Source organism: Porites lutea, chromosome 6 (assembly GCF_958299795.1).
Source record: "Porites lutea chromosome 6, jaPorLute2.1, whole genome shotgun sequence".
Taxonomy (NCBI): domain Eukaryota; kingdom Metazoa; phylum Cnidaria; class Anthozoa; order Scleractinia; family Poritidae; genus Porites; species Porites lutea.
The window spans coordinates 26,692,624-26,704,022 of record NC_133206.1 but is presented as its reverse complement, the minus strand read 5'-3'; the positions used below and the strand labels follow the sequence as shown (position 1 = coordinate 26,704,022).

The 11,399-nt window shown below is 38.4% G+C and overlaps 1 non-coding gene across 1 annotated transcript; it reads right to left on the bottom strand.

Annotated features, from left to right (window-relative positions):
- Nucleotides 1–9,208: 9,208 nt before the first annotated feature.
- On the bottom strand, nt 9,209–9,281 carry Trnar-acg (transfer RNA arginine (anticodon ACG)). The gene has a single exon. It is a non-coding gene; the product is annotated as a tRNA-Arg (tRNA).
- Between the last annotated feature and the right edge of the window lie 2,118 nt (nt 9,282–11,399).

Below are 11,399 nucleotides of genomic sequence, written 5' to 3'. Positions count from 1 at the left end.
TACCTTTTTTCAATTGATTCTTTCGTTTTGTTTGAAATAACGCATTACCTTTGTGAGATAAAACAATAATTTTGCAGTGCCATTTAAAAGGAAAACTCTCGAGAGTTTTGTTATTTCTCGTAACTTTTTTTCAACAACTTGAAAATATTCTTCTTGCAAAACGGAAGCTAGAGTGCTAGAATGCAAGGCGCCGGGCAGGCCGAGGTTCAAACGGATGTCTTGATCATGGACTTTTCGAAAGCTTTGGACAAGGTGGGCCACCAACGCTTGATAAAGAAGCTGGACTTCTACGGTGTACGGAACAAAACAAGGCATTGAGTACAGGCTTTCCTAGCTAACCGAACACAGCAAGTTGTCGTTAAAGGCAAGTTGTCAGACATTGGTCAAGTGCAATCTGGTTCCCTCAAAGGTCTGTACTGGGTCCATGTACCCATATACCAAACAAAATAGGGATAGAGTAGAGATAGTGCAACGTAGAGCAGCACGTTATGTCCTAAGTTGTTACGAAAGGTCTGCCAGTGTCACTGAAATGTTGAGACAACTTGATTGGGAAACTCTAGAACTACGTAGAGAGAAAGCTAGATTAACAATGCTGTATAAAATGGACTGTAACTTAGTTGCGATAGACAAACAGAAATATCTCGAGCCAGCAGGACGGTCCAGCAGGCATACGCACAGACTCTCGTATAAAGTCCCAGCGTCTGAAACAAACTATCACTTATACTCTTTTTTCCCTACTACCATTACTAAGGACATAAAAATGTATTTTTGGACAGATAAAGTTATTTTGATCTTTTTATTTTAAGAAATTATAAGAAAGCTCGTTGCTTCTACAATAAAGTTACAGTAAGCCTTCTCATTCATTGATCCGAATACCGCATAATATATACTAAAATATAATGCCTATTATTAAGATAAAAGATGCATCTATCTCTTTCTTACATCATTCACAGTACATTCAAATTTTTGTACAGAAGATGTATGAAATTGTTACCATTATCTTTTTAGAGAAATAAACTGTTGCAATTATCCCTCTCATACATTTATATTCAACAATTTGTTATAGAAAATTGTTATAAACCTTACATCATATTTTTTCCAGTTTTATAGGGACTTATGAAATATGTATATAGGTTGAAATTAAGTTTAGTCATCCCTCTCTTGTTTAGAATACTGCAAAATCTAAGTGCATACGAGTTTAAGTGTAACAGGAAGCTACAGGAGTTGCAATAAAAAAACGAAAATTGAAAGTTTGCGCTGGGAAAATTAAAAAAGAAAATAAAACGAAACCAATCATGATTTACTCTAACGTGCTTTGAGCCGGTTCTGTTTGCATTATCAGCAACGTCATGATTGGTCATGGTTTTGCGACTTTCAGCTTTATATTTGAAATTAAAACCTGGTTTCTATGCAATAATCCGGAATTGTCTTGATCGGGGCCTCGATTTTTAGAGGGCTATCAAACGATACCGAATAATTATTACTATTACGATTGCCGCATACAGTCGTTCGGAACCGGTTCAGTCCCGCATTGTATCCAAGGGTTTCCATCTCGATTGCCCGAACACGACATTTTTCAGTGGAACCTCGATATAATGAACGATTTTCTTTACCCCAGTCATAGAAAGATATACGAAAACGAACCTCGATAGAGCGAACACATTTTGCCAATCCTTTGGCCCTTCGTTAAATCGAGGTTCCAATGTAACACTGATTGAAAGATAATGTTGGTTATTGGGCAATACAAACAAGAGAGGAATACGGCTGGAAATGAAAAGTAATAATGGATAATAAGGGATGAATAAAAAAGATCTAGAATTGCTTGTTACGAGATAAATGAGTTTTCTGATTTATAAGAAATCCATATAAACAGAAACAGCAATTGTACCATAGATGCTTTCGGCTAATTCATAGTTCAATATTAGTCAGAGACGAATATTGCCAAGCGAAAAAAGAGAAAATATTGCAATGAAACTACTTGTATAAAACTACAAAAGAACTTTACTTTTCACAAATACCTTGACAACCCTTGAACACAACCATCCCATAACAATGTTCTTTCTTTTCTTTGTGCTACGTTTCTTGTACTTACCGGTTCGATGTTCATGCACGTGTTCAATGAAACGTTCTTGCTGTTGTATTTGAGCGGGTTCTTGTCCGGCTACTCCAAGGAACTGACCGTCATTGTTTTCTGCATCAGAATACGGTTGTTCTTCACTAAGCACTTTCCCTTGGTCAATATCACGTTTCTCTTCGCTTTGGACACGTGCTTCCTCGTTGTAAGAACATTCTTCACTGCATTCTTCAACTTCTTTTACCAAAACCACTTCCTTTGCCATTTGATCGTCTCCATTCTGACTATCTTTCTCTGAATCACACCTCAAATTCATCTCATCTGCACTGTACAACAAATTCAAATTCATTCCCTCATTTGAATCCAATTTCCGACCTTGTTCTTTTCTGTCATCCAACAAATCCAAGTCAAATTTTCCATCTAAATCCGTCTTCTGATCCCGCTCCTCTTTATAGAATAACACATCTAATTCAATGTCATATTCTGAATCATACTTCAAGTAGGCCTCTTTTGAAGAACTAAGCAAATCTTGGGAAGAAACATCCTCTGAATCAAATTTCGTATCCTGATCTTCTTTTTGCAAACGGTAAATTTTCTTCTTCATCGTCTGTGATCTCATCAGCAGACTGGTCACGTTCTTCTTCCTCGCTGTGCTCAATTTCGAAATCTGAATCAGAATATGATTTGTTTCCTTCCTCATCACTTTCGCTGAATGGTGCGAACTGGACACGCAGGTGTTGTAATCACACTTCTGAATTGGCTGATCTATGCTGAACATCGAATCTAATCCAATACCATCTTCTGAATCATACTTCTGGTCGTCTTCTTTTGTACAATTAAGCAAATTTATGCCAGGAATTTTTTGTGAATCAAATTTAATATCATGATCTTCTTTTTCCATACAGCAAATTTTTTCTTCACCGTCTGTGATCTCATCAGCAGACTGGTGATGTTGTTCTTCCTCACTGCGTTCATCTTCGTAATCTGAATCAAAACCTGATCCGCTCTCTTCATTGCCGCTTTCGCTGAATGGCGACTTCTCGTCAGCAGACTGGTCGTGTTCTTTATTCCCGTTATGCTCAACTTCGAAATCTGAATCAGAATCTGATTCTCTGTCTTCGTCATCACTTTCGCTGAATGGGGAGATACTGGGCATGTAGGTGTTGTAATCATACTGTCTTGTCGCTGCTGTGGGTTTTCCGATTGTCTCCAGCGCTCTGACAAATTTGTCAAAGTTACATCTCAATAAAATTTTCAGTTGTTTCTGATCGGAAAGAATGTTATTGTGATGCCAGCACTCTGCCGCATTTTCATAAAATTTAAAAGTATATCCATCAGGCAATCTGAAACGAGTGCCTACATATGTTGTGTAAAATTCCTTGTCGCGTAGATATAGTTTGGAAGGTGGTATCAACTCTACCACGACAAATTTCTTGTAACCAAAGTCGTTTCCTCTTTTGTAGATAAAAAATGTCCTGGTCAGGCGTACGCCAACAGTTTTCTCTTCACGCACTTTTTTTAATTTTTAAACATTTTTCCGCTGTGCGCCTTCGCTCTACCATCGAAATGATTTCTGCGTATTTTTCATTTTCGGTTTCGATATAGGTACCAACTTCATTAAACTTCCATTGGGACGCCATCTTCTGAAACTCTTTCTGAAATCGATGAATTTATTTTCGTTTGTTTTGTCAACTCATTCGAAATTGCGTCATCAAGATTCCACGGTTGCTTTTCAAGGGACCACGCGTACATATGCTTCGCAGAAATGCTCGCAGTTGCAAAACAAATTAAAGGGACAGTGTCCCGATTGTGCGCATGCGCGAGCGTCATTTGTTTTTTCTTCAAAAGACAATAGAACTGTCATATTGACTCGACAAGATTTCCTTCCGGACCGCACTGGCTCGCGGCACGAAGACTTATCGCGATTTTGCGGCTACTACGGCCGCCTGGCGACCCGAAAATCGTTCCGCTCGCTTTAAAACAGCTTTTCTAATGTGAAACTCGTGTCAGAGGTTACTTCAATCAATCAATCAATCAATAAACTTTATTTACCCTCGAATTTACAGTGTAGCACTCAAGTGCTAATATCTTCGAGCCAACTACATTAATAAATAATTATAATAAAAAGTTAATTCTATATAGCAAAAAAGATAACTAATTACCTAGACAAACTAACTTGCAAATTATCATGATGTAGAAAGGTTTGCAGTTCCTGCCCTTTTAAGTAAATTATTGTTCCCAGTAGATATCAGTCGTCGAAAAGAAGTAAAATCAGAAATAGTGCGGTAATGGTCAGGGAGAGAATTCCAAGATGTTGCTGCCAAGTAACTAAAGGAATTGATACCATAAGAAGTGGTCGATGGTTTGGGCAAACAGAGCATATTATGTCCTCTTAAAAAATAGGTGCTAGAGCGTAAACGAAACATATCTTTTAAATATCTTGGATAATCAGAAAAATGAAGACATTTAAAAATAGTGAGAATCATGTTTTGTAAACGCTTGTCCTTAAGGTTTGCAGTTCCTGCCTTTTTAAGTAAATTATTGTACTCAGAGTTAAAATCCTTGAAAATAAATCGAAGAATACGTTTGTTTAAAAGGTCCAGTTTATCAGAATCTTGTTTACTAGAGAAATGCCACACCATAGAACAATAATAAAAGTGAGGAAGTATAAATGCCTTATAAAGACGGAGCATGGTTTCAGTAAACATCAGTTTGCCAAACCTTGACATAACGCTAAACTGATTGTTTACCTTTTTACATATAGAGGACACATGTTGCTTAAACGTAAGATCTTTATCAATTGTAACGCCGAAAAGTTCCACTGAGTCATTTACTGAGAAATTAAACTGATGGTCAGTTTTTCCTAGTATCATCCCTTGGTGTTTGCTGGGATTTGCTATCATTCCATTGATCTCGTACCAGGCATTTGCTGAGCTAACCTCACGCGAGATACGCCTTTCCAAAGATACCGGATCCGTATCGGCGGTGTAGAGTTGACCATCATCTGCATACATATTTAATTGTACAGTTTTGATTTGTAGGAATAAATCATTTATGAAAATATTAAAAAACATTGGACCAAGAACACTGCCTTGAGGTACCCCTCGCATGACTTCTTGCCAATCAGAACTTGTATCACCTACTTTCACCCGCTGCATCCTACCTTGTAAGTAATCTTTAAGAAGCATACAACTTCTACTGTTAACACCATAGGCCTTCAGCTTGGCCAGCAAGAGTCCATGCGGTATCGTGTCGAAAGCCTTAGATAAATCCATTGATATCACTGCAACAATTTGTTTATTATCCAGACTACGCTTCCAATCTTCTGTTAACCTCATTAGCGAGGTTTCACAGCTATAGTGTCTCCTATAAGCTGAGATGTAGTCAGACAATATTTCAGAATAGAACTGGTCTAGTTGAGCAGCAAGAAGTTTCTCAAAAACATTATTTAGGGCCGGTAAAACAGTAACGGGTCGATAATTCTCTTTACTCAATTCATCATTTTTCTTGAAAAGAGGTGTAACCTGCCCCATTTTCCATCGAGAAGGATATTTGCATTGTTTGATCGATTCATTCATTAACTCTGCTAGTGGACCAGATACCGCAGAAGCGGATTCCTTAAGAAGCCGCGGAGTTATGGTGTCGTGGCCGCAGGCCTTGCGTGCGTTGATGTTTGATAGTAGTTTTTCAACCTGGGTCTTACTGGTGTATTTAAAATTAAAATTATGTGTGGCGTTCTTTCTTCTGTTTTCCTCTGCAATTGCTCGAATGCTGGGGTGTGCACTGAATTCATTTCCAAAGTTATTTTCTTTAATGTCCTGTACATCATCAACGATGTGAACAAAATAGTTGTTGAACAATTCAGCTAGTTCTTTCTTATCCGTAATAACCACATCGTTTTCAATTAGTGTGATGTCATTGGCTTGTTTACTGGACCTCGAATGCATAAAAGGACGATAAGCCTCCCAAAATGCACGTGGATTGTCGGTCTCTGACTTGTTTTTAAAATGATCTTTAATCGCTTGTTCCAGTCCAGTAATATTTGCCTGATTTGCTCGCGTTCTAGCCTCAAACGTTTGAAAAATATAAATAAAAATGCAATCTCAACGCGATGAATTATCGCAAAGCCCCGGGTTAGTCAAAAATATATTATGATTTCATTGCACTAGTTTTCTTTAACATGTACCGCCTGTTTGTTTGATTTTTTCGGCCGTAGGAAGGTTCATTTAGGTGAACTAGGTGAATGATGGAGTCACGCAAAGTGGTTCTAGCTTTTGAGTCCGTGGATAAAATGATCTGTACAGGTGCAAATTTTGAATGTATATATTATACCAAGACGAGACGTTGCAACGGTAAAAGCCGTTTATTCGAGGTTTAAATTACAGATGAATGCTAGTTAAGCAAAAATAAGAAAAAAAAATGAAATATATCCAACTGGTTCGTAACTGTAGAACCTTTCTTGTGGAAATGAGTTTAATTTGCTTGAAAATAAAAGATTTTTTTCATGGTATTGGCTTCACACTTATTCTCGCTTTGATACACAGAGTCTTTTTTTCCATCAATTTATTTCGCTTCGGAAATTTACTGCTTAAAAGGCGTGGGTGACAAATTGCTCCTTAATTTTGGCGCGAAATTTCAGCGTTTATACTTTACTACATGAGAAATCTCTGAAATTTGATTGGCTTAGAGCAGTGGTATTTCAGCTTAATTTGAAATAACTACATGTGAAAATTACAAACCTTTCGTGGGTAGTAGTATAAGCAAATAATAGCATGATTTGTACGTGATATTTGGCATAAATACCACTTGTGTTATTTCAAAATTGTCTCAAATTTCACTCGCCTAACGGCTCGTGAAATTGCGTATAACAATTTTGAAATATCACTCGTGGTATTTATGCCAAATATCAATACAAATCATACTATTACCTATACTAATTTACAATTGCACATGTAAAATTACAAAATTGCCATGGCAACGTGCCGTACGAGTCAGTGCCAAGATGGCGGCCAAGTTTTTAAATTTTTTGACTGGTCTTTTGAGTGAAGATGTCAGGGCATTAAAAAAGCTTTAGAAATCCTAAACGCAAATAGCACATCAATAAGGATTCTCATACCTGCCAACTCTGACGATTCTGCCGTGAGTCTCACGGTTTTTTATCTTCCCTTACGAGTCTCCCAATCTCACGGTTTGATATCATTCTGAAATGAGATGTTACGCTGTTGAATAAAAAAGGACATTGCGGGGGAATTCTAGTGCCTGTTTAGGGCTTGATTGAGCTCTGTAACATTTTAGCCACGAAACCTGTTTATCCCGAAGCATCGACTCTTTGCTATAAGTTTCGTCTCAGTGATGACCTATTCTCTGGCATCTTAAAGCCATCATAGAAAAAGCGGCATCTAATATGTTACAAGAGGGACCCCTCTAAATCAGGGTAATATTTAAATAAACAGTTAATTCCCCCAATGTAAAAAGGGTTGTGTACTTCTTTTAATCTCGATCGGGAAAAAATAGAATCTCACTACTTTTGTCTCCCGATTTTTTTAAGAGTCTGTAGATTTTCCTTTAGCAGAGGTTGGCAGTTCTGGATTCTATCGGATATTTTGTCGAAAAATTCTGAAAATTCTGAACTTGAGCCAACATTAAGCTCTAAAGGTTTCAGTGCTTGGAGTTTTCGATTGATAATCAATTCGATAGACACGTCAAAATCCTACGATTGTGAACATAGTTTGTCACCCGTGATATTAATAGATAATCAAAAGAAATGATACACTCGTGAAATTGAGAATAGTTTCACTTGAGTTTTGTCCGAATCCTAATAATTTCCCGAGCCTAAAGAAAAGGCTCGGGAAATTATATGGATTACAAAAAGCAAGTGAAATTATTCCCTAATTTCACTAGCCACCATTTGATTACACATCATGAAACATCGTGAAATGATAACAACTTCGCCTTTCGAGAACTATAAAAGCAAAAATAATAATGCGAGTAAGGATTTGAGGTAATACACGAATTACAAGTAACGTTCTGTTCTAAATTTACAATTGCCGGCAGAAAATGAATGAAATTGACTGAAATGGCCGAATTAGCAAGCTTAGAAGAAGACAAAAGATTAAAAGTACGGCGGTAGCTTAAGCTCCAGCCTTTTTCTTTTTTGTTTCCTTCTGTTTCGCGGGCACCGTACCATTTTCTTCGGTGACAGTGAGATATACGTAGCTATTCTATTGCAGTTTCCGCACTGTTGTTCACTTTTCTATCACAAAACTCTTTCCTCGATAAATGACTGCAAAGCAACTCTCAAAGTCTAGAAGCGAGGGCACCCGGCAATCATCTTGGAAACCTTGGCGCGAAACTCATGCGCGCACAGCTGTGGCTTTTGATTGGAAATACATCGGTCGCTCCTCTGATTGGCTACAATTCAGTTGCGTATTAAAATTCACGACATAACTTTACAGTGGAAATCAATTGAATTCTAGCCAATCAGTGGAGCGACAGTAAGATAGTGTCGTGTTTTCTACTTTTCATTATACTACAATGAAAGTAAAATTACAAGAGAAGTTTTTTGAAAGCTCCTGTGATTTTAAAAGGTTGTATGGAAAGCCAAGGTTGGGAACTGTCGCCCCTCTTTACCAGGCAGGAAAAAAAGTAATAAAACCATTATAATATTCATCAGCAGGCGGTTAAAAGCTAACTGAATGCATAGTGCTTTTGGAGCTGCATTTCTAGGCATTGTAATCAGCAAAAAATGCATGCGCCAAGCGTAGGCTAAAGCTAGAACGTCTTTGCGGCGTGGAGTAGGGTTATGACATATTCCAACCAACTTGGGCGAGTCAGTTAAGTTCATAAAATTGTTATCAATTAAACCAAAATAAATTTTTAGTGAATTTTTAATTTCAGTTTTATTCTTATCAGTCTGGGCTTCGTTCTCATGAGTGAGAGGTGATTCACTTTCTGTCGCTGTCTCTTCGAAACTGTTAAAAGTGAGTCGATCAGAACGTCAGGCAGGAAAAAGAAAGAAATCTAATTAGTAGGCACAGTATCATGTTGTCAAAGACCACCATGTATAACCCTTTTTAAGAAGAACCTTTAAAGTAGACGGTTTCGTTACAATATAGGCCACAAAAATTAAAACTTCGACCCCGCCAGGATTCGAACCTGGAATCCCCTGATTCGTAGTCAGATGCCTTATCCGTTGGGCCACGGGGCCTTCTGTGATGGTAGAGTTAGTTTTCAATCCATCTCTCACTCTAATATATTATTTCCGTTGTTATACAGTATGCCCGAAAAAAAAAAGGAAAAATGTGATAGTTTCCACACGACAACGTGATTTAAGCAATATTTCAGGTATTTTTTTCTATTCTTAATGCAATATTCAAGCTCGATCATTTCGCACATGGTACATTGATGGATTATAATTTAAACAAACCGATTCTTCTTTAGCGGTATCGTTTTAGCATCTACCAGTCGACAGCTTCTCATCTGACCAAATTCTTTGTAGTTTAGGTGAACCATTTCGCAAAAAACAACCAGACTTTTATTTTAAGAATGATTATTTCTTTACTATTTGAACCATTTCGTAATTGCGTTTTGTCTGTGCTATTTGACATGATTGTATTTTTGGTGGTAACGGCCGCCCATAGCCTGCAAACGCAGACATATTTCCGCAGAATTACGTCCGCGTTCGCAGGCTAACATTGATCAATACTGTCGCAATTTGCCTTAGGGACAACATCATTCCATGTAATTTTAAAATGAGAATATGTACAAGTTGCAGAACTTGAAACTAAGGGAAAAGAAATAAGAAAAATTGCTATAGTTCTTCATTTCCAGTGAAGTCAACAAATTATTATTTATCTCACAAGGGCTACACGCTATTATTTCAAACAAAATGAAAGATTTAAGTTAAAAAAGTATGACCCCGCCAGGACTCGAACCTGAAATCTTCTGATCCGAAGTCAGACGCCTTATCCACTAGGAAACGAGTTGAGATCCACAAGAAGACATCACAAGTTGTTACTACTCAAATCAAGAGAAAGTTTACTCGCCATGGTACTCAAAAGGTACTGATTACGGATATCGGTCCTGAATTTGACAATCAGGAGAATCAGGAGTTCGAGAATTTCTCCCCCCAATGGCAGTTTGAGCAGCGATCGTCTAGACCAAGGTATCCACAGTCGGGAATGGAAAAGTAGAGAATGCCGTGAAAACCTGCAAAGGACAGCTCATAAAAGGGAAGGAAAACAAGAAAGACCCACTATTAGCGATTCTTGATTGGCCTAACAACCCAAGTGAAGGGATTCAGCACCTCACCAGCCCAGAGGCTAATGGGTCGACGCACCCACACTTTGCTACCAACAGCCGAAAAACTCCTCCGATCAAACAGTGATATGACGACCACAGCGAGTAACTTTTCAGCTAGGAAAAGATTGCAGTGCAAGTAGTACAACAGGGACATCAAGAACCTTGCCCCCTTTATAACAGGCGATGTCATCCGCATGAAGCCCCCCGGGGAGCAGAAATGGAGCTTTGGCCACTGCACACGCCCTCTTGGCCGACGATCACAGTGGAGTTGAGGTAGATGGACGGCGCTTCTGCAGAATCCGCCGTCAGCTGCGGTCTACCCTGGAGCCACTTCATGGAACTTCATGGACTCGCTTATTTTGCGCCAGGCAACCGATTCATCTAGGGGTCATGACCGGTGTGGAGGGCGTAATACCCGTAGTCTGGAGATGCGAGAATCGCTTCAAGGTTGTATTCAAATCATCCTAATGTTCTGCTATTGTTGAAACCCCTCCAAACTGCTACTTGCTATCGGTTTGACATAAATTGGTATGGTGCATTTTTCCGGTTTTATCACTGTTTATCCTGCCCACTGCAATCCACTGTAAGGAACAAAGTCACGCACAGGCCTCTCCACCTTCACCAATTACTTTTTTCTTAGGGTAAATTAAATGATAGTTACCTGCCCTGAGCAGCACATTAATTCTTTCTCTCCAGAAATGGAATGTCCTACCAAAACAGAAGGCTCCGTGGCCCAACAGATAAGGCATCTGACTACGAATCAGGGGATTCCAGGTTCGAACAGGGGCATCCAACGTCAATTTTCGAAAAATATCTGTTCGGAAGACGATTTGAGATCTAGCATTTTCGGAACATTTTTTGTAAAACTTCTTGTTTGCCTGCCTCTCCTTGGATTTTCGAACATCTAAAAAATGGTATGATTGCCTATTTTTAACGGATTTTTACCCTAAAAAGGTCACCAAGAATTTTCGGGAGCCTTTTTTCTGGCTGAAATTTTCGAAAAGGTAAGTTTTGATTCCTATAA